General features: G+C 47.2%; 1 long non-coding RNA gene across 1 annotated transcript; it reads right to left on the bottom strand.

Annotated features, from left to right (window-relative positions):
- Nucleotides 1–20,668: 20,668 nt before the first annotated feature.
- On the bottom strand, nt 20,669–22,623 carry LOC147350049 (uncharacterized). Its single transcript, XR_015148593.1, has 3 exons — nt 22,120–22,623; nt 21,128–21,172; nt 20,669–20,927 (listed from the first exon to the last, which is right to left on the bottom strand). It is a non-coding gene; the product is annotated as an uncharacterized LOC147350049 (long non-coding RNA).
- Nucleotides 22,624–23,031: the final 408 nt, after the last annotated feature.

Here is a 23,031-nt window from a genome sequence, read left to right on the forward strand (position 1 = left end):
AGTTGCCCTGATAGATTTCAGGGGTCAAATTTTGTTTCATTTGCCCTCAAGCCCCCACAGTAGTTAAAAGTTCAAAAATGTTAGATTGGCAGTTTGAAGATACCTGTGGAACTTTGCAACTCTACGTAGTTCCTACGCTCCCCTTTACCCTATGGGGGAGGGACGTGCTATCTCAAATAGGAGATACTCAGAGAAGGGTTTTCTCAATTTCTTAGTGATCAACAGGCGGTACAATTAATAATACTATATATATTATTATAAATACATAATATAAATATATTTGCCTAATTGCAGTTCGCCTAATTAGGTATGGGTATAAATAAAATATAATAGAGGTATACCTAATTCTATTTATGGATCTATACTTAATTAATCTGTATATAAATTGGTATGTATACTGTATATGCATATTATATATATACTGTATAATCAAATATATATTGCAGTAATATAATGTGTGTGTGGCTGATATTAATTGGTATGGATTGATGTGCTGATATATGCTCTATATACTGTATAATTGTATGTGTGTGACATGTATTATTACAGTACATTGGTTTGTGTTGGCTGGTATTAGCTGTGTACGTGTTGTATTGCTGTAATATATATTAATTAACATATTAATTATAAAAATTAATTCAAGTATATTGATTATGTCAATAAGTTTATACTTGTTGCCATGTATAAATACATATATAAATACATTTTGCATTTAGATATATCTGTATACCAAAATGAGATAAGGAGGTTATGCATTTATTATTTAAATTTATACAGAGACCTAAACTAAACATTAGACCTAAATTAACATATCCCAAAATTTATGCTGTTAAAATGTAAATTTTAAAAATTTAAAAAATTAAATTGACAACTGCTTGACAGTTCCTTTGCCATAGAACCCCCATAGGTGTAATTGGGGTGGCCAGACAAAAAATTGGTTTTATGGCAAAACGGCCCCCTAGAATGGGTCCATCTCCCCGCCCAAACTAAAAAAGTAGTGGCTTCTTATCCAGGATTGATAGCTACGCTGATATTAAAAGGGAGAAAGCGGAGCATTGAAATGTTCGGTAAAGAACCAGCAGAAATTGTAATTCCATATAATAAAGAACAACTTGATGCTCTTCTAATGTTTGATGAGGACTGGCAGGTTGCCGTAGGAAATTATTGTGGTCAAATTCTACATCATTTACCTTCGCATGTTTTGCTGAATTTTATATCCAGACATCCAGTTATTTTTCCTGTCAGATGTAAACAATCTCCTATTCCAAATGCTCAGATAGTTTTTACTGATGGGTCAGCAAACGGTAAAGCCTCCATAGTTACTAAAAATCACCAAAAGGTTTTAGAAACATGGAAAACTTCAAACAGCATAGAGGCTTTTGCTATGTTTGCAGATGAAGAATTTAACCTTTATTCTGATTCTCAGTATATTGTCAGGTTGTTTCCACACATTGAAACTGTGGTTTTTGTCTAAAAATAAAACTACCATATTTCATTTGTTAACTAAATTACAGCAACAAATTTGGAAAAGAAATAAAATATTTTTCACTGGACACATTCGGGCTCATTCCGGATTGCCCAGCCCTTTAAATGCCTTTAATGATTTGACTTAACCAGAAATACAGTGGCTACTGTGATTGAGGAGGCCAGAGCCTCTCACTTACTTCATCATCAAAATGCTACTGCTTTAAGATATCAATTCCAAATTCCCAGAGAGACTACTCGAGAGATTGTGCGCTCTTGCTTACACTGCCCCACTGTTTATAATATAGTCTACCTACGGGAGTTAACCCTCACGGTCTCAAACCTAACGTGCTCTGGCAAATGGATGTAACTCATGTCTCTTCATTTGGAAAACTTTCCTTTGTTCATGTAACTGTAGATACCTTTTCTCATGTCTTTATTGCAACTTCTCGTACCGGAGAGGCAGTTAAAGATGTTATACAACATCTCGTTACTTGTTTTTCATATTTGGGCCTACCAAAAGCTCTGAAAACTGACAATGCTCCTGCTTACACTTCTAAGTCTTTTCAGGAATTTTGTTTACAGTTTCAAATTAAACACAATACAGGCATCCCTTATAATCCCCGGGGACAAGCCATTGTGGAAAGAGCACATCAAACATTAAAGCTTCAAATTCAAAAATTAAAAGAAGGGGAGTTTAAGTATAGCTCTCCCCATCAAATCTTGCAACTTGCTCTTTTTGTAATAAATATTTTAAATGCCGATTCGGCCGGAACTACTGCAATGCTTCGCCATTGGTGCCCGGAACAACAAATACAAAACCATTAGTTAAATGGAAGGACCTCCTCTCAGGACAATGAAAGGGTCCTGACCCATTATTAACTAGCGGTCGAGGATGTGCTTGTATTTTTCCACAGGATGCAGATTCTCCAATTTAGATCCGGGACAGGTTGATTCGCCATGTTGCAGACCCCCAGACATCCAGTTCCCCCATTGCTTCGATCACGAAAGAGGAGCCCGCCGGCAGGGGAGACAAGATAAACATCGAGATCCCGGCGAGACTGACAGGGCTGCTGCAGCATGAACTCCAACCAGAAAATAATTCTACTTATTCTGTTTTAGCTTATCCACCCTTGCCTTATGTTTTCCTTTTTACTAATGACTCCAACAAACTTAATGTAGGCATGAATTATTCAGGTGGACCTAACGTAGTGACTTGTGAACAATGTATGCTTTCATCTTGTTTAAACCCTCAATGTAATGTTTGCTCCTTTGTGGTGTTACAATGCCCATCCTATCTTATGGTGCCTATATGATAGCTATGGTCTTACTGTGTTACAACAACTGCAGGATTTAATGCGATCGCGACGGTTTGTGGTCTTGCTTATCCTAGGAATATCAGCTTTGATAGCAACAATTACTTCTGTTACTGCGGCAGCAATATCATTGACTCAACAAGTGCATACTGCTCAATATGTTGATACCATGTCTAAAATTGTTTCTTTAACTCTAGCAACACAGGAAGCTATAGATAGGAAATTAGAGATGAGAGTAGACGCCTTAGAAGAAGCAATTATGCATATTGGGATTGAGTTACAGGCTTTAAAGGTGAAGATGGCTTTGACATGCCACACTGATTACAGGTGGATATGCGTGACATCTTTGAAAGTAAACGAGACAGATTATGAATGGGAAAAGATTAAAAATCATATCTCAGGTGTTTGGAACAGTTCTGATATTGGCCTGGACTTAGGGAAACTTCATAATCAAATACAGACCTTGGAACACTCTCGACTGGATTTTACTGCCACTGGAGCAGCTAATGACTTTTTTCACACCTTCTCTAATTTTATTTCTGGAAAAAATATTCTGTCTAATATCCCTGGTTATGTTGTTTTTGGTGCTCTAATCCTACTTCTCATAATCACTCTTCCTTGTATTGTCAGGATTCTTCGGCAGAGCATTCGGAGGCTCGCGACTGAGCTGCATCTGGCTGTTTTAAGAAATAAAAAAGGGGGAGATGTTGGGGGCCAGAGTGAGGTACTCCGCCCGTGACAAAGGTCATGAGGAAGGAGGCTCGACATACGCAAAGGCGGGATCGAGCCTCAGGAGTCCCCCTGGAACTCCTCGAGCATCTACCCCCATAACCAGAGCCTGCCTACTTTACTACTTTGTGCTTACCTACACCTCTGACTTTACGGGGGGCTGTCCCCCACCACCTCTTTCGGAGAAGGAGTTAACCTAGAGCTCCAGTCAATAAAAACTCTTGGGTGTGACAAGAGTGTTTTAACCTACAAACTCCTCTGAAGGTTCTCTAGCCTGCCTGAGGCTCGTCCGGCCACATGTGATTGCTCACAGCCTCCCAACCGTGAGAGGCACGAGATGCTTTAAACCCTCTAAAAACAGGTTCTTTAGAGAAGTTAGAAAACTATAAGTATAGTGGGCTAATTAGAAATTGTGTTGGTGAAGGGTTTTTCATTTGTTGAGCCAATGTTTGTTGCTAAGTCTCCATATCCCCTGCCCTTACACACATTAATGAATATATAGAATTAACCTTTGATATTAATCACGCTAGACCTTAGGCTAAGTAAATTCTTTCCTTAACTAAAACCCACTACACCCTCACCCTGTAGGAATGTAACTTTACTTGGGTGGCATCTGTTTTGAGAATAATCAGCCCTGGAGAAATAAGTGTCCTGATTGACTGACCGCTGTCACAAGGAGAGGGTCGTAAATTGTCAGCAGGCCCCCCTGGCCAGAAGATGATGTAACACCCCTAAGACCTCTGTATACATTTGTGTGAAGCACCTGACTTTAATAAAAGTCAGGACTGCTGTCCCCACGTGACTTTTGTATAACATCTTAGTGTATAAAAACAGACTCTGGAAAATAAAGAATTGGGATCAGTTTCTCGAAATACTGGTCTCCCCATGTCGCTCTCTCTCTCACTCTGGTTGAGTCTCCATCTGGAGCGTGGAACCCACCATGCTTACTAATCATGCCTGGGCTTCTAAGATCCGACCGGGGAGGCCTCAGTGTCTCCTCTCCTTCGGGAGAACGGAAGGACGCCTGCGGCCTACGTAAGTGGTGCAAACTTCTTGTCTTGAAGTTTTATTGGTCTCCCGCGTAAACCAAGCTACTCAGCCTCTTTTCTCCACTGAATTTTCCTACTGAGCTATCCTTATTCTATTACTCTTTATATCTTTAATTAATATCTAATTGAAGCTATCGTATCCTGATCCTCGCCTATGCCGTCTCTCCTTCGAATACCCTGGATCAGCCGGGGCTGGTCCCCGGCAACTGATGTTTTCATCACTTGTTATCTGCAAAGGGATAAGGTCCGGGAACACCTGGATCCACCTCTCATAAAAGCCCTGCTCAGGAACGAATCCAGAAGGTCTGTGTAACTACTCCCCCCTCTAGCGGGTAGAACGTAACATCATTCTTGCCTGTGGGCTCAATTCCATGACACTTGATTCCAAAAGACAGAATATGGCAAGGGGAGGGAATAACGTTATGGTGGAGAAATCTGGGAATCTCCACTCCACATGACCAGGGTTATCCTGCCCAGGGATGTCATGTCCAAATCGGGTGCCCCGATGTGATGGGCTACAGAAGACCTCCCCTTCCTCCCCCAAACATCCTGAGTATCGACATGAAAGAAAACCTCCAAGAAGATAAATTGAGGGACATTCTAACAATACCCAGACTTCTCAGGTGGCTCAGTGGGTAAAGAATCCACCTACAATGCAGGAGATGCGGGTTCGATCACCAGGTGGGGAAGACACCCTGGAGAAGGGAATGGCAACCTCTCACCCCTCAGTATTCTTGCCTGGGGAATCCCATGGACAGGGGAGCCTGGTGGGCTACCGTCCACGGGGTTGCAAAGAGTCAGACACGACTGAGCAACTGTGCGCACACAGCACACAGCGAATGATAGTAACCCTGCAGGGGTCCCCCAGGTACATAGCTGTGTTTAACGACACCCAAAAAGACACCTGGACTTGGAGCTTTATAAACCCAAGGGATCTGTTGAGAATGTTGGCCCCACGCCATGAAAAGCATATCAGTGGACTATACTTACAGCTCATAGCCAACTGGGCATGATATTTGGTGGATTCTGATAAGACTCCTCAGAGAATTAACTCCAGCCCCAAATCAGGATGGATACCACCCCAGTGGATCCAGACTTGTGAGACCCCTGTTATTCTTCCCACATGTGGTCTGGGCTGCTTGAGTGGTGCTATTACATGGCGGACCCATGACAGTTGGCCATGTCTGCTCTCAGCCTTCACTTAGGGAGCCCAACAGGGACCCACATAGCACTCCGAGTCTGTCCCACGCTCCTGTGGTGTGGTCCCTCTGAAACAGGGTACATTTCATCAGCTGTGCCCTTGATAGATCCCAGCCAGGAGTGGGCAGGACGGAGGGAGAGAGAGAGGAGATGTAAATTCTCACAGGGAAGAGCATCACCTCCTACTTGAATTGAGAGTTTAAAAAACGTTCTCCCGTGTGTGGCATCACAGAACTTCCTGTGTGATGCCACCAAACACCCACTCATGGAGCACAGATTCCGGTTCTTCCTCCTCCACTGCCCAGTGCCGGGGAGGACCGAGAGGAGCTGACCCACCCCCGGAAGACGACACCGATGATGTGGATGTTGGTACAACAATGAACAGCTAAGCAGTTTTAAAACTGACAATGTTGAAAGAAAAAAAAAAAGGAAGAATGGAGAATCTTGCCGGAGGAATAGCTGAATGTCAGTGAGGAGAAAGAACCCTGAATAAACCCAAAATATGTTTTAAGGAAACCCTGAAAATGCCTTCTGCATAGCATTATCTCCTGCTGTTAGAACTGCCAATTTTTAGTTTTCTCACTATTTTTATTTTCTTGAGAAATGATCATTTTTATAAATAGCTTTCTAAATGTCAAACTAACTGCTGAATAATTTATCTCGCCTTATCCCGAATAACTTGTATTGTTCAGTCGCTGAGGCATGTGCGACTCTGTGCAACCCCCATGGATGGCAGCACACCAGGCTTCCCTGTCCTGCTCCATCTCCTGGAGTTTGCTCAGATTTATATCCACTGAGTTAGTGATACCTTCCAACCATCTCATCCTCTGTCATCCCCTTCTCCTCCTGCCTTCAATCTTTTCCAGCATCAGGGTCTTTTCCAATGAGTCGGCTCTTCGCATCAGGTGGCCAAAGGACTGGAGCTCCAGCTTCAGCATCAGTCCTTCCAATGAATATTCACAGTTGATTTCCCTTAGGATTGACTGGTTTGATCTCCTTTCAGTCCAAGGGACTCTCAAGAGTTTTATCTGATACCACAATTCGAAATTCTTTAGTGCTCAGCCTTCTTCATGGTCCAACTCTCACACCCATACATGACTACTGGAAAGACCATAGCTTTGACTAAATTAATCCTTGCTTAATTTTCTTCGGCATCCCAAAAGGGTTGGGGGAAGGAATCATCAATGGCTGGAATGCAGTCATCTCTTTGAATGTCCTGTTGGCTTTGGCCATTAAACAGTGACAGCCCATGGCCAAATTCAGGTAAGATAGATTGAAGCCACCGAGGATCAAAGATAGGAGCCATGGGAGTGCTTCCTCTGTAGCAACAGTGAGCCTGTGACTCTGTTCCTCAAGGAACAGAGCACTGCGGACACTTGTCTACTTGGACACACTGCTCTTCCTTGTAGGGGCTGCAGAACTAGCCTGCGTCCGGGAGGAAGTCCAAGAGACTTAGCTTGACCTAGAAGGAGGTTCTACAAGGGCGTGCCTGGAGCATTTGCATCACCTGGTGTGTTAGAGGCGCACTGGCTGAATCAGGAATTGGGGTAGAAGAGGGACAGTGACCTGTAAGTTAGCACACCCTTGGGGTCACTCGGATGCACCTTCATGCGTGAGGACTCCTGGTCTACAACCCTGGTTCTCAAACCTGGCTGAACATTAAATACTAATAATAAACTGATGTGTCTGTGGACATGGCCCGTGGGATGGATGCAGGTTTTCAAAACCGCTCCAGTGATTCAGGAGGGCAGGAAAGCTGGGGACTGCTGGTCAGGAACAACCCAGCAGCTGTGCGTCCACGTCCTGCCCCACACACGCATCGTGGGAACCTACACATGTCTTCCAGAGCCAAAATACTCCTTTTCTCCCAAGGTTGTTCTAGAACAGGGCTTATTCTTCTCCTGCATGTCAGAATCTTCAGAGGAAGTCTCAGAGATTTTCATTTAATTGTTTTTAAATTACTATTTATGAGGTCATTCTATTGTGCAACCAAGGTTAAGACTCAAGGGTTACAGAGGTATCCTACATCCTCATCTGGAAGGATTTCTCCTTTCCCAACAAGACGTTGAGTCATCTCAGTAACCGGCTTGGCGATGTGATACTGTGATTTATAAGGGATAAGCTGGGAGGTTGGGATTGACATATGAGGTGATGGTAGCGCTCAGTCACTTCAGTCATGTCCGACTCTTTGCGACTCCATGGACTTAACCCACCAGGCTCCTCCGTCCATGGAATTCTCTAGGCAAGAATACTGGAGTGGGTTGCCATTTCCTCCTCCAGGGGATCTTCCCACCTGGGACTGACATATATGATTACTACCCATCAAATAGATCACGAATGAGAACCTGCGGTGCAGAACAGGGAGCTCAGCTCAATCCTCTGTAGTGACCTATACGGGAAAAGAATCTAAAAACGCTTACGTAAATATCATAACTGATTCACGGTGCTGTACCCCTGGAAGGAGCAGGACTTGTGAGTCAACTACACGTCAATAAAAAGAAAAGAAAGAACGAGATACTTGAGCCCCGGTTCTGGCACAGAGCTCCCAGAACCCTTGACGAGTCCTGTGTCTAGCGTTCTGTTAACGAGATGATTTTGGAAGGCAGCAAGGAGGAGGGCGGGTGGGCAGGGACTCAACCTTTCAGAGTGCTTTAGACGGTGGATCTTTCAGTCCCACCCCCGACTCTCGGGATCAGAGGCTGGAGACTGAACGACGCAAGCAATCCGTCCTCTGTAGTGAAGCCCCCATAAGAAGCCTGGGGAGGGAGGGCTTCTGGGCTGTGGACTGGTGCTCAGATGGCCGGTGTTCCCAGCCCCTACCCCATGCCTTGTGCTCCGCGTCTCTGCCGTCTGCCTCTTCCCGAGGTCTCTCCTTTTATAATAGGCTGGAGAGCCAGGAAGTAAGGTGTTGCAGCTCTGTGAGCCACTCTAGCAAATTAGTCAAACCCGAGGAAGGGGGGGAATCACTGGACCTATAACCATAGGTAGGTCGGAAGCACAGGTGAGCGGGCCTTGGAAGTGGCCAAGGGACGGGGGTGGGTCCTGTAGGAATGAGCCCTTAGTCTAGGGGACTGGACTCTGTCTCCAGGTGGGGGTGGGGGTGGTGGGACCCCCAGCTGGTAACACAGAACTGCTTGCGTGGTGGAGCAGGGCGCTCCACAGCCCACAGGCGGAGTCAGAAGGGTCAGGTGGGAACGCCTGCCGGAACATAGCAGGCTGCTTGGAACCCAAACCACCCTCAGAACAGGAGGAAACTGGAAAAGGAAGGGGGTCAGATCTGGACAAAATACAAATCGAAAACATAAGACCTGTGAGCTCTGCACAGTCTCCTTTAAACACAGATATTGTTAAAGGAGATTGCTCAATATGCGAACTCATTCAAGTCCCTCTGCATTAAGAAATAGAGTGCTGTCTACTCTCCGCAGTAGTTTGACACCATTTGCCTCCTACTTGTTCACAAGCCCACCCTCCTGAGTGATATTTTAGATGGGCCCTGGGTTCCTGCACCTGTCTTGGGACCCCGGCACATCAGAGATGTCTGAGCAACACCTTCGAGGATCTCAGCTTCCTGGGCTGCCTCTTAGCAAAGCTCTTTCCTTCCAGGCATTCCTGCTTCTGTAAAGAAATGAAAAAGATGCATCTCTTCCCCTTTAATTTAAGGAACATCCTTAATTAGGGCAATTTGATTAAAATCTTTTAAATAAATAATCCCAAATTTCATTTTAACATAACCAGTTTCAAAGTAATTAAAATGCCATGGAAGATGTGAATCAAATCTCCCAGAGAAAATATCCTGGCCTCCATTTAAATTTCTAAAACAAGTGTGCAGATTCCTACATAAAATCATCTTGACTCAGCTGCTGCTTCCTCCAGGAAGCCCTCTGTGACTTACCCCCAAAGTAGACAAAGCCCCTGCTCCAGGGCTTCCCGACTCTGTGGACCTTTCTCCCTGTCATTCAGCATCCCCAGCCATTAATCCCCAGCTGATTGACCCCTCCATCTGCCGAGGATGCAGCCCTCTGGGTGGTTCTGTGTTGCACCCGTGGTGCCTGGCCCAGTGGGTGGTGCAGGTAAACAGAGAGCTCTTCCTTGGGCTCCAATGAGCCTGTGCTCTTTCTCTCATCTTGCAGCCTCCTCCAAACAGTCGAGTTGCCCAGCACTTGATATCAGGAGGGATTCAGGAAGTTCATCATCCGGCAGGGAAACTTACTACCAGGAGCAGGAGAGATCCTGCCACTTCAGCAGGGCCAGCTGCAAAGCCCAGCAGGGCTGCTCGGTCTGGTTTATTCCATCCTGGCTCGCTATCACTCCAGATGATCAAACACAGAGCAGGAGACATGCCACAATTCAGGAGATCAGAGAGCCCCGAGCGAGACATTAATAAATGCAACCACGCCGAGGGGGGCCCTGGAGAAGGGCAGATGTGATTCAAAGCGGAGGCTCCTCCTCCTGATTCCCTGGGACTGACTGTGTCCCGGGAATCTCTGGTCAGAGCTACAATTCCGGCATTTGTCCTGGACTGAATTGTGTCCTCCAAAACTCACAAGTTGAAGCCCCAACCCTCCAAGTGACTGTATTTGGAGGTGGGGCTTCTAAGGAGGTGAGGAAGGTCAAAGAGATCGGAGGGTGTGAGCCTGATCCAGGGTGTTCTTCGTGGAAGAAAGGAGACGTGGTGGTCTCTGTCCCTTCCCCCATCTCCCTCTGAGCACACAGAGAAATGGCTACGTGAGGACACAGCAGGACGAAGCCATCTGCAAGCTGAGGAAGGCGGTCCCACCACACCCAGCCTTGACCTCAGACTTCCAGACTCTAGAACATTGAGAAAATAAATTCCTGTTGTTTCAGCTGCCCTGTCTATGATTTTTTTTTTTTTTTTTTGGTTAGGAGAGCCCTAGCAAACTGATACAGCATCATTCATTTCTGCTTTATCAATAACTCTGTGTTTGATTTCATCATGTAAACCTGGGAAAATAAACAAGATGACTGGCTTTGGAAGGTGGAACCGTCCGGAGGTGAAAGGTGTCCTCAGTACTCCGACAGGAGACCTTGGGTGTCGGCAGCTCAGAGTTCACTCGCATACGGCCCTAGGTCTTCTGTCCTTGCCAAATCCTTTACCCTCTTTCTGTGACCCGGAGGTTTGCCACAGGGGGCAATGGTGTCCCTCCACAAGGTCACTTGGCAGAATCTGGAGACACTTCTGGTCCTCAAAAGGGAGGGGGTTTCTGTAGACATCCAGTAGCTATAGAACCAGACGGCTGCTAAACCCCCTGCTCTACAGGGAAGGCCACCAAAGAACAAGCCCGCCCCAGGGACTATCGTGCTGAGAAGCCGGCTTGCACGCCCCGTCCAGACTCCGATTCTAAGTTGTCAGTGTTTTCAGACCCCACGTTCATTCATCCAAACCAGTCATCATCAGTGGAAGGGTGTAAATGATTATGAAACCAAAAGAGTCGTGGAAGAAAACACAAAGCAAGCAAATAAGTCAAGATTAACTTTCCAGTTGGCATTGATTAACCTTAAACAGTCTTATCACATCACCATGCAAATAAAATATCAGAGGCCAAATAAGAAGAGGGTTCCTTTTTCACTGGCTTTGTCACCTTGGCATGTTTCCTGACGAGGCTCATGTTTAGAACGGTGGCGGGAGCCCGTATGACATTCACCCTGTGAATCCAATGTCAGCCAATGGAGAGACGTGTCATTATACCTGCAGGAGGCTGAGTTCACTTTCCCAGCTTCACGTTTTATAATTTAATAATTTCTCATCTAATTAGACATTGTTACAGCACGTGATGTCACCAACACTCAGAACTCTTCTTGGGGGATTTTTCCATGCCTGTGCTGCACCCAAACGCGTTCCCAGTCTTCAAGATGTTCAAATCTTTTTATAGATCTCACTAATAAAAACAGAGAAAGAAATACCAAAGCAGCTGCTAAAGGGGCCTCTTTGCTGGGACTGTCTGGGTCCTCATGGTGACTGAGCGCCACGGCGTTTATGGAGGTGACACTGATCTTGCCCTGGGCATCGTGTGGCTGGTAGAGTGGAAATGGTCCCCACCTTGGGTAACATCTGGCAGATCAGAGGACTGATTCCTGCTTTTGTGGTGCCCCAACCGCTGTCTATGAGCTTCCTGGGGCTGTCGTAGCAAAGTACCAGCAACTGCAGAGGCTCAAATGGCAGAAATACATTGCTCACAGGGCTGGAGGCCAGAAGTCCTAGATCAAGGTATGGCAGCACCACGTTCGCTCTGAACGTGCTAGCCTGCTCCAGGCTTCTCCCCAGGACTGGTAAATGGCCACAGTGGCCTCTGTGTATGCTCTTCTCAGCACCTGAACGTCCCCCTTTTATGAGGACTCCAGTCACATTGGATTGGAACCCACTCTAATAACTCTTGCTATGGACTGAATGTTTTCAGTCACTAAGTCACGTCCAACTCTTTATGCACACACACATAAATGCACATGGACTGCAGCACGCCAGGCCTCCCTGTCCCTCACCAGCTCCTGGAGCTTGCTCAAGCTCATGTCCATTGAGTCAGTGATGCCATCAGACAATCTCATCCTCTGTCGTCCCCTTCTCCTCCTGCCTTCAATCTTTCCCAGCATCAGGGTCTTTTCCAATGAGTCGATTCTTCCCATCAGGTGGCCTAAGTATTGGAGTTTCAGCTTCAGCATCAATCTTTCCAATGAATATTCAGGGTTGATTTTCTTCAGGATGGACTGGTTTGATCTCCTTGCAATCCAAGGGACTCTCAAGAGTCTTCTCCTGTGGACTGAATGTTTGCCCCTAAACTGATATGTTGAAGCTTTAGTCCCCAGTATGATGGCATTGGGAGGCGGAACCTTCAGAAGGTGATTAGGTCACCATCGTGGAGCCCTCACAAATGGGATTAGTGCCACTACAAGAGGACTTCCCAGGTGACGTTAGTGGTTGGTGAAGAATCCACCTGCCAGTGCAGGAGACCTGGTTCAACCCCTGGGTTGGGAAGATTCCCTGGAAGAGGAAATGGCAACCCACTCCAGTATTCATCCCTGCAGAATCCCATGAACAGAGGAGCCTGGCCAGCTACAGTCCAGGAGGTCACAAAGGGTCGGACACGAATGGTGGACTAGCAGTTTCACCTTCTTTCTTTTCTAAAGGCTCCACCTGCAGCTAAGCTCACGTTCTGAGGCCCTGCTTGCATCGGTTTGTTCCTTGAGAAACGTGCTCTGGGTGTCATGCTTGTAGCAAAGTCCTTCATACACGTTCTCAGAGTGAATCCCTCCACAACCCAACGGTGGGTTGAATTTACTCCCTCTTGTACAAAGCCAACACTTAAATGGGCTCCACTCTCACAGCTGGGCATCGTACGCTCAGGCTTATGAACAATGTCTGAGCAACGCTAACGGCCACACCCTTTCCCAGTCCAACCTGCTGCTCCCAACAGTTTCTCTTCATCCTGGTAATTGAGATGAATCGGGTTTAATTTAGCTCTTCTAAGGATCTGAGGGCCTTCAGAGCCCCTAGAGAAATCCCTTGTGTCACTCACGTGTCACCAGGAAATTCGCTTCCATGATTCTATATTTTCAACAAAGGGGACAACTCTAGCCTTCCAGTTTTGTGTGATTTTTCCAAGTCTTGTCAGCAGGGTATCAGAGAGCCAACAACTGATTATTTGTTTTCCATTTTTTTGAAGCAGAAGGCAGCTCTGCCCAGCTCTAGAGGGTCAGTTCATACTGTAATGGCAGTGAGGCCAGCTCCCAGGTCAGTGGGCACCGTCACAGGGGCATCGGATGGATGGCAGTGAGGCCAGCTCCCAGGTCAGTGGGCACCGTCACAGGGCATCGGATGGATGGCAGTGAGGCCAGCTCCCAGGTCAGTGGGCACCGTCACAGGGGCATCGGATGGATGGCCCCCCAGGACCTGGACTGAGGTCAGGCTTCAGCATGACGTCATCGCTTCTTCCTTCCTCGCATCCACAGGCTCGCCTGTCTTCCTCCCGCCCCACAGCCCAGTCCAGCCTAAACGTGACTTGAAAGACAGACTGTGTACTTTGCTCCACAAACCAAGATATTCACCTCCCGATTTAAATCATGCCCATGATGTAATGAAGGAGACCCAGGTTCGATTCCTGGGTCAGGAAGATCCCCTGGAGAAGGGATAGGCTACCCACTCTAGTATCCTTGGGCTTCCCTAGGAGCTCAGCTGGTAAAGAATCCAGCTGCAGTGTGGGAGACCTGGATTCGATCCCTGGGTTGGGAAGATCCCCTGAAGGAGGGCAACCCACTCCAGGAAGTATTCTTGCCTGGAGAATCCCCATGGACAGAGGAGCCTGGCAGGCTACAGTCCATGGGGTCGCAAAGAGTTGGACACAACTGAGCGACTAAGCACGCGTGTGCACACACACACACACACACACACACGATGTAACACCATGCTGACAAATGGAAACTCACTGTCCTGTGAGCTGGATGTATTTCCTGGGACAGACATAGCTGGTAGAGGACTTGCGATGATCAGCACATTCTTATAACAAAGCGCGCCCTCCCTGGCCCCCAAGGTTCTGTCCGCCATCATCCCCATCTCCTCCTTACTCCTCCTTCATTGTTCGCCACCTCCCACACAAGCATGCTGTGTTATTTCTTCTCATCTTCTGTTATAGATTAAGTTGTGCCCCAGAAGACATAAGTGCAGTCCTCAGAGTGCAGGACAGGGAAGCCTGGCATGCTGCAGTCCATGGGGTAGCGAACAGTTGGACACGACTGAGCGACTGAACGCCAACACCAATGACAACCCCTAGGACCTGTGAACGTGCCCTTGATAGGCTTCCTTATAGCTGTAATCAAGTTAGGAAGAAGCCGTTAGGGTGTGTCCAAGCCCAAAGAGCAGGGTCCTTAGAAGAGGAGAAGCCACGTGAACACACAGACACACACAGGGAGGTCTCCCTGTGGGGACAGGGGCAGCTGCAAACCTCGGAGCCCCAAGGATTTCCGGGAGCCGGCAGAAGCCAGAAGGAGGTGAGGAAGGGCTGACCTAGAGGATCAGAGGGAACTCAGGCCTGTCGACACCTTGGTCTCCTACGTCTGCTCCCGCAGAGCCAGGAGAGAAGAAACTCCCGTGGTTCTGAGCCGCCCAGTCGGTGGTCCTTCATCACAGGCACCGCCGGACATTATATTCCTTCCAGCAGCCAAAGACCTCACCTGTTATGAGCCAGTCAGTGTCCAGGGCAGTCTCAGATGGCTTAAATAAAATTCATCCGAGAACTTCTCCTAGCGGTAAAAGGTTGAGTTCATTTCAAACAAAAGCATACAAACAAAAAACCTCCTTTAAAATTGAACAGGGCTTCCCAAGTGGCTCAGACAGTAAAGAATCTTCCTGCCAATGTGGGGGAGCCAGGTTCGATCCCCGGGTCAGGAAGATCCCCTAGAGGAGGAAATGGCAACCCACTCCAGTATTCTGGCCTGGGAAATCCCATGGCCAGAGGAGCCTGAAGGGCTACAGTCCAGGGGGTCACAAAGATTCAGACAGGACTGACCGTGCGTGCACGCAAAACCGAATGATTTCTGTTTTATGGGCAGAACACAATGTCCCCAGCACTTCCTGCCCGGCCGCTTTGTCGGGAGCTGGGACTTGTCATGAGCTCGTGCTCGGGGTGGCAGAGTCTCCAAAGGGCACCTGGGTCGCCGGCACAGACCAGCAGTGGGCAGACTGCTGCCGGATCCTCGGTGGGACAGGGTCCGAGGGCACCTTTATCACCAGCCAGCCGGAGGCCCCTTCTCTCCTTCAGTGCTTTCCTGAGTTACTGCCAACTGGCCTGGCTCAGCTTCATCCATTAAGAAAAAGTACTCACCAGGGAGAGGCTCTGTGGGCCAGGAAAATGATTATGGACTCCAACCTGGAGGATCAAGGAGGGACAAAGAGAAGGTCAAATGGAAAACAGGCAAGACCTGTAATATCTACAACAGTGCTTCTCCATCCCTCCCTGCACCCCTGATGCTAAGAAGGCTTGGTTTACGCAGCACATGTGTAGCTATCCATCTTCTTTAATAATGGCCATTAATTGCCCACAGTTTCAACCTAGAGGACAAAACAGATGAGGGAGGGAGTTCTGATTAATTCTGTTCCTAAGAAGCTTCTGAATATTCACTGGAAGGGCTGGTGATGAAGCTGAAGCTCCAATACTTTGGCCACCTGTTGGGAAGGGCCAACTCAAGACAGGGAAAGACTGTGGCAAAGATTGAGGGCAAAAGGAGAAGGGCATGACAGAGGATGGGATGGTTGGATGGCATCACCAACCAATGGACTCAATGGACATGAGTCTGAGCAAGCTCCAGGAGATGGCAATGGACAGGGAGGCCTGGCGTACTGCAGTCCATGGGGTCGCAAAGAGCCAGTCGGGACTGAGCGACTGAACAAAGAAGCTGCTAACGGTGACCAGGCTGCCATCTCCGCAGCTCTTCTTCTCGGTGAAATTCCCATCTCAAGTCCATGGTCACCGGGGCAGTGATAAGCAGCTTGTTGCTCTGTCCCAGCTGGGCATGTGAGTCCCGTGGGAGACCCTCTACACCCTCTGGAAGCACTGTGTCTGGCTTACCAGCGAGGCCTGGAGAACACACTAGCAGTTGCCTGCCTGTACAGGATCAATGTGTCAAGTGACACAGACCACCCCTCTCAGAACCTGCCCTGGGCCCAGCGACTGGCCTCTGGGCTTCCAGACCCAGGGTGCAGCCCTGGGGGAGAACTCTGTCCACGTGGGGCCACATTGGCTCCAGCTGCTCAACCAGCCACATTGGCCATTTAAATCACTGCCCACGGCACAGAGGGCGATGGTTTCCTGCCTGTCTCATCAGACCAGCAAGCCCAACCTGGCTAGAGGTGATGCTGGGAAAGCAGTCCAATTGCCCAGATCTGAGCCTCACCCAGGAGGCTCTGTGTAATTGGCCCTGGGGAAGTGGGCATCAGTTTATCCCAAGATAGCCCCATGCACCCACCCCTGTGAGCCTGTATGTAGCCAGGTTGAAATGGCTGAACTAGAATATTAACCCCTGCCATTCCGGAGTTGCAGTCTATACTATTCTTTTAACTATAAAAGTCTAGCCTAGTCTACCACATTTAACAAATACTCCTTGAATGCATGAATGAATGAATGAACAAATGAAACCTTATCTGACCTCCTCCGGTTTGGAAGGAGAGTTTTAATTTTTTTTAATTTATTTATTTTAATTGGAGGCTAATTACTTTACAATATTGTGGTGGTTTTTGCCATACATTGACATGAATCAGCCACGGGTATACATGTATTCCCTATCCTGAACCCCCCTCCCTCCTCCCTCCCCATCCCATCCCTCAGGGTCATCCCAGTGCACCAGCCCTGAGCACCCTGTCTCATACATTGAACCTGGACTGGCGATCTGTTTCACATATGATAACATACATGTTTCAATGCTATTCTCTCAGATCATCCCACCCTTGCCTTCTCCCACAGAGTCCAAAAGACTGTTCTATACATCTGTGTCTCTTTTGCTGTCTCACACATAGAGGGGAAGAAGAGTTTTAAAAGTGATCTGCCGATTCTGAGACATAAAGATGAAGGTTACTTTCCCGCTCAACAGTGATTCAGTAGAATTTGTTATTTGGCAGGAAAAGGGCAATGCTCTATGAAAAGTGAATAATAAGTTTTTCACACCTGCAAAATTGCCTCACAGCAGACCTTGTTGAACCCAAATAAACCAAGAGTAATTTGACTTTGGAATTAGATTAAATATGGAGAGTTGCAGACATAAGCCACAACTTAGAAAATGGAAGCAAGTGGAAATTGATGAGTAAAAGGAGTTTCTAATAAACCATTTGCAAGTGTGACGGGGGCAGTGAGCTGCCAGGGCCGTGCTGGAACTCGTTAAATTTTCTCATTCTTTGTATAGCAAAAGCCCTGGTTAAATGACGTCTTATTTATCGAGCGTCAAAAAAACAACATCTCATTAAATTCAACTCTTGGCTCAAACCATTTACACAATAGGAAAAGCAATCTTTCGGAAAATCAAGAGACTGAGAAATAATTTTGAAATTACGTAAGTAATGAAGGAAAGTCGTGTGTGTGTGTGTGTGTGTGTGTTTTTAGCAGCTAAGTTGTGTCTGACTCTTTGCAACCCCATGGACTGTAGCCCGGGAGGCTCTTTTGTCCATGGGATTTATCCAGGCAAGAATATTGGAGTGGTTGTCATTGCCTCTTCCAGGGGATCTTCCCCACCCAGGGATCGGACCGGCCTCTTCTGTCTCTTGTCTCGGCAGCTATTTCCTTACCACTGAGCCACCTGGGAAGGCCAATGAAGAAAAGTAGCAGCAGCCCAACGCAGGAGTCCCCAGATCCTCATGGAATGAGAGCTAGCAAAAACCAGTGATACACAGAAACGAGGGCGTTATAAACGCATAAGCAGAGGCTCAGCACAAAGAAATCACTGACTGGAAGAACATGGGCAAATATATTTGCAAAGGAAAGTAGTAATAACAGCCTCCTATTTACTAAGTCATTTTTTTTACTTCATAAGAAAATATATATTTAATAATGTTCTCACCTTGCTGCTGCTGCTGCTAAGTCGCTTCAGTCGTGTCCGACTCTGTGCGACCCCGTAGACGGCAGCCCACCAGGCTCCTCTGTTCCTGGGTTAAGCTACGTTTTTGTTAAAAAGATGCTATGTTAATTCATATGCTGCGCTCTTCTGGGTTAACATGACCTTGGGAACAGGAAAGATGTCTTCTTTCTCCTGACCTCCATGTGCAAACCCTACGCCTAATGCCATTTTACTGCAGAGCATACGTCTGGAGTATTTTCCACTAATCATATCATTTATAATAACATAAAAGCAGGTAAAGAATCCACCTGCAATGCAGGAACCACAGGAGATGCAGGTTAAATCCCTGGGTCGGGAAGATCCCCTGGAGAAGGAAATAGCAACCCACTCCAGTATTCTTGCCTGGAGAATCCCACGGACAGAGGAGCCTGGAGGGCTGTGGTCCACGGGTTCACGAGGAGTCGGACACTGCGGAGCACAGGCGCCACAGGTATGCATGCATACCTTTACTGCTGTCGCGTCCAACTCTCTGTGGCCCTGAGGACCGTAGCCCGCCAGGCTCCTCTGCCCATGGGATTCTCCAGGCAAGAATACCGGAGGGGGCTGCCACGGCCTCCTCCGGGGGAGCTCCCCAACCCAGGGACTGAACCCAGGCCTCCCACATTGCAGGCAGATTCTTTACTGTCTGAGCCACCAAGGAAGCCCACATGTATATATAATATATACAAATAGTACTGTGTAATATATGAGCAAAGCTAGTGGAGGTGATGGAATTCCAGTTGAGCTATTTCAAATCCCAAAAGATGATGCTGTAAAAGTGCTTCACTCAATATGCAAGCAAATTTGGAAAACTCAGCAGTGGCCACAGGACTGGAAAAGGTCAGTTTTCACTCCAATCCCAGAGAAAGGCAATGCCAAAGAATGCTCAAACTACTGCACAATTGCACTCATCTCACACACTAGCAAAGTAATGCTCAATGCGCAATACCTGAACCATGAACTTCCAGATGTTCAAGCTGGATTTAGAAAAAGCAGAGGAACCAGAGATCAAATTGCCGACAACTGCTGGATCATCAAAAAAGCAAGAGAGTTCCAGAAAAACATCTATTTCTGCTTTATTGACTATGCCAAAGCCTTTGACTGTGTGGATCACAATAAACTGTGGGAAATTCTGAAAGACATGGGAATACCAGACCACCTGACCTGCCTCTCGAGAAACCTGTATGCAGGTCAGGAAGCAACAGTTAGAACTGCATGTGGAACAACAGACTGGTTCCAAATAGGAAAAGGAGTACATCAAGGCTGTATATTGTCACCCTGTTTATTTAACTTATACACAGAGTACATCATGAGAAACGCTGGGCTGGAAGAAGCACAAGCTGGAGCCAAGATCGCCAGGAGAAATATCAATAACCTCAGATATGCAGATGACACCACATTTATGACAGAAAACGAAGAACTAAAGAGTCTCTTGGTGAATATGAAAGAGGAGAGTGAAAACACTGGCTTTAAATTCAACATTCAGAAAACTAAGATCATGGCATCCAGTTCCATCACTTCATGGCAAATAGATGGGAAAGCAATGGAAACAGTGACAGACTTCATATTTGGGGGCTCCAAAATCACTGCAGCCATGAACTTAAAAGATGCTTGCTCCTTGGAAGAAAAGTTATGACCAACCTAGACAGCATATTAAAAAGCAGAGACATTACTTTGCCAACAAAGGTCTGTCTAGTCAAAGCTATGGTTTTTCCAGTAGTCATGTATGAATGTAAGAGTTGGACTATAAAGAAAGCTGAGCATCGAAGAAATGATGCTTTTGAACTGTGGTGTTGGAGAAGACTCTTGAGAGTCCCTTGGACTGCACGGAGATCACCAGTCAATCCTAAAGGAAATCAATCCTGAATATTCATCAGAAGGACTGATACTGAAGCTGAAACTCCAGTACTTTGGCCACCTCATGCAAAGAGTTGACTCATTTGAAAAGACCCTGATGCTGGGAAAGATTGAAGGGGAGAGGAGAAGGGAATGACAGGGGATGAGATAGTTGGATGCCATCACCAACTCAATGGACGTGAGCTTGAGTAGGCTCCAGGAGTTGGTGATGCATGGGGAAGCCTGGAGTGCTGCAGTCCATGGGGTCGCAGAGTCAGACATTACTAAGAGACGGAACTGAACTGAATATAAACATGCTATGTTACATATTATAACTATTTACACTTAAATATAATGATTTCCATTATGTTTAATTAGTATTAATAACCATAATAATTTTGTATGTATATATTAAATCTGTAAATATATATCATATTGGAGACCCTAAAGTCTCTGTGAACTTTCCTTTTTAGATAGGTTGTTGTTAAAAGCAAATGCATTATTGTATAAATAAGTTCATTTGTGTCATTTTTTTAAGACCCCACGTATAAGCAATACCATAAAATCCTTCTCCTTCTCTGTCTGACTCACTTCACTCAGTGTGATAGTTCCCAGGTCCATCAGGTTGCTGCAAATGGTGTGATTTCATTCTTTTTCACGGCTGGATCATATTCCACTGCATATACGCACCACATCTTTATCTATTCTTCTGTCAGTGGACATTCAGGTTGCTTCTGTGCTTCAGCTATTGGGAACAGGGCTGCCATGAACACTGGGGTGTATATATCCTTTTGAACCATATTTACAAAACATAAACAAACTCACAGACTTAGATAAGAACTTATAGTTACCAGAGGGGAAGGATGGGAGGATGTATAGTAAGAGAATTTGGGACTGATACATACACACTGCTGTATTTAAAATAGATCATCAACAAGGACCTACTGTAAAGCACAGGGAACTCTGCTCGATAACTCTGCTCGTAACAACCTAAATGGGAAAAAAATTTGAGAAAGAATAGATACATGGATATGTACACCTGAAACTAACACCACATTGTTTATTAACTATGCTCCAATATAAAATTAAAAGTTAAAAAACAAAAAAACAGATGAACTCAGCTTAGGAAATGAGCAGCCCCGGGGCATCTACGCTGAGAAACACATAACCTTGTTTCAGCTGCCACCCTGGGGAACTCTCCTTGGAGACAGGGTAATATCTTCAGGATGACTTCAAGGCTTTCTCTATTTACATATTTCTAGTTTAACACTACTTTCCTATCTGAATAATTTAATGTCAGTCCCGAGCCTGAATATTTTTACATTTTCCTATTACAGAATTCAGCAAACCCTAGACTTTTAACAAGGCAGTTCGCATATGAACCCGTGACCTCAGAGTCAGTGACGTCTGCAGCTCATCAGCAGATGCATCATTATCCCACTTTGCAGGTGGACTGCTTCTACGTCACAGACACAGCTCCTGCGTGTTACTTTTTAAAATAGCTCACTCTGGTTGCACGCCTGGGCTGTTCGTCCTTGCTTCTGCATTGCCTTGGAGAGGTTCCCAGGCTGGGGCCCCGGCAGAGCTGGGCTGGGCTCCAGAGTCTCCTGCAGCCTAGGGCTCGTCCACTGGAAGATGGGGGAGCAAGCAAGCAGCTCCTGGCCCAGGAAGCTGATGCCCCTATCCCTCAGGTGCCAACCTCCCCTCCGTCATGGGTGCCAGCCTCCCGTCCCCCATGGTGCCAGCCTCCCCTCCCCTACGGGTCCCAGCCCCCTCCCCCATGGTGCCAGCCTCCCATCCCCTAGCCTCCCCTCCCCCACGGGTCCCAGCCCCCCTCCCCCGTGGCGCCAACCCCCGTCCCCCATGGTGCCAGCCTCCCCCACGGGTCCCAGCCCCCCTCCCCCGTGGCTCCAGCCCCCTCCCCCACAGGTGCTAACCTCGGGTCAGCAGGCCACTCCTCTGCCTGTGCATCTCTGCACGCTTCCTCCTCTTGTTGTTCATCACCGCCCTGAAACAGGCAGAAGCCTCTGTTACAGTGACATGAATCCCCATAGCAGGATGAAGGGAGCAGGACTCAGCGCCCCCTCCCATCCCGTCTGTCCCAGATCCCACCTGGGTGGTCCCAGAGCCCCAGCACCACTTTCTGGGACAAGCCCAGGGGAAGCTTCAGTAGTCCCAGGAAAAGGGAAAACGTGTGCCCTCCGGGGCTGAGGGCCAAGTGTGTCTGCCTGAGGGTTGTCAGGAAAGACAGAACGAATGGCCAGGAAATCGTTTCACATATTAAGGTTCCAAGTGCTTCCCAGGTACCTGCAATGCAGAAGAGCCCGATTCAATTCCTTGGTGGGGAAGATCCTCTGGAGAAAGAATAGGCTACCCACTCTAGTATTCTTGGGCTTCCCTGGTGGCTCAGACAGTAAAGAACCTGCCTGCAATGTGGGAGACCTGGGTTCAATCCCTGGGTTGGGAAGATCCCCTGGAGGAGGGCATGGCAACCCACTCCAGTATTCGGGCCTGGAGAATCCCCATGGACAGAGGACATGGGCGGGCTACAGTCCATGGGGTCGAAAAAAGTCGGAGGAGACTAAGCACGCCCCAAGCACATTAAGAGTCCCAGCGCCACTGTGCGGCAGTCTGGGCACGAAATCCCCGCACAGAACAGTGTTTTAGGGACAAATGAAATGTGCGCTCCAGCCGACTTAAACATGAGCCTTGGAGACCTAGTGCTTCGCAAACTAGCTGGAGAAGAAGGTTGGAACTAGAAGCTAGGCCCGTGCGGAGCAGGCCAGGACTCTGTGCGCTAGGACCCCAGCCGTGTGCAAGGCACCGTGGAGGCTCATTGGGCCAACACA

The sequence above is a fragment of the Bos grunniens genome, chromosome 20 (genome assembly GCF_055505025.1).
Source record: "Bos grunniens cultivar Pamir isolate PY7600 chromosome 20, Bosgru_T2T1.0, whole genome shotgun sequence".
Lineage (NCBI taxonomy): Eukaryota > Metazoa > Chordata > Mammalia > Artiodactyla > Bovidae > Bos > Bos grunniens.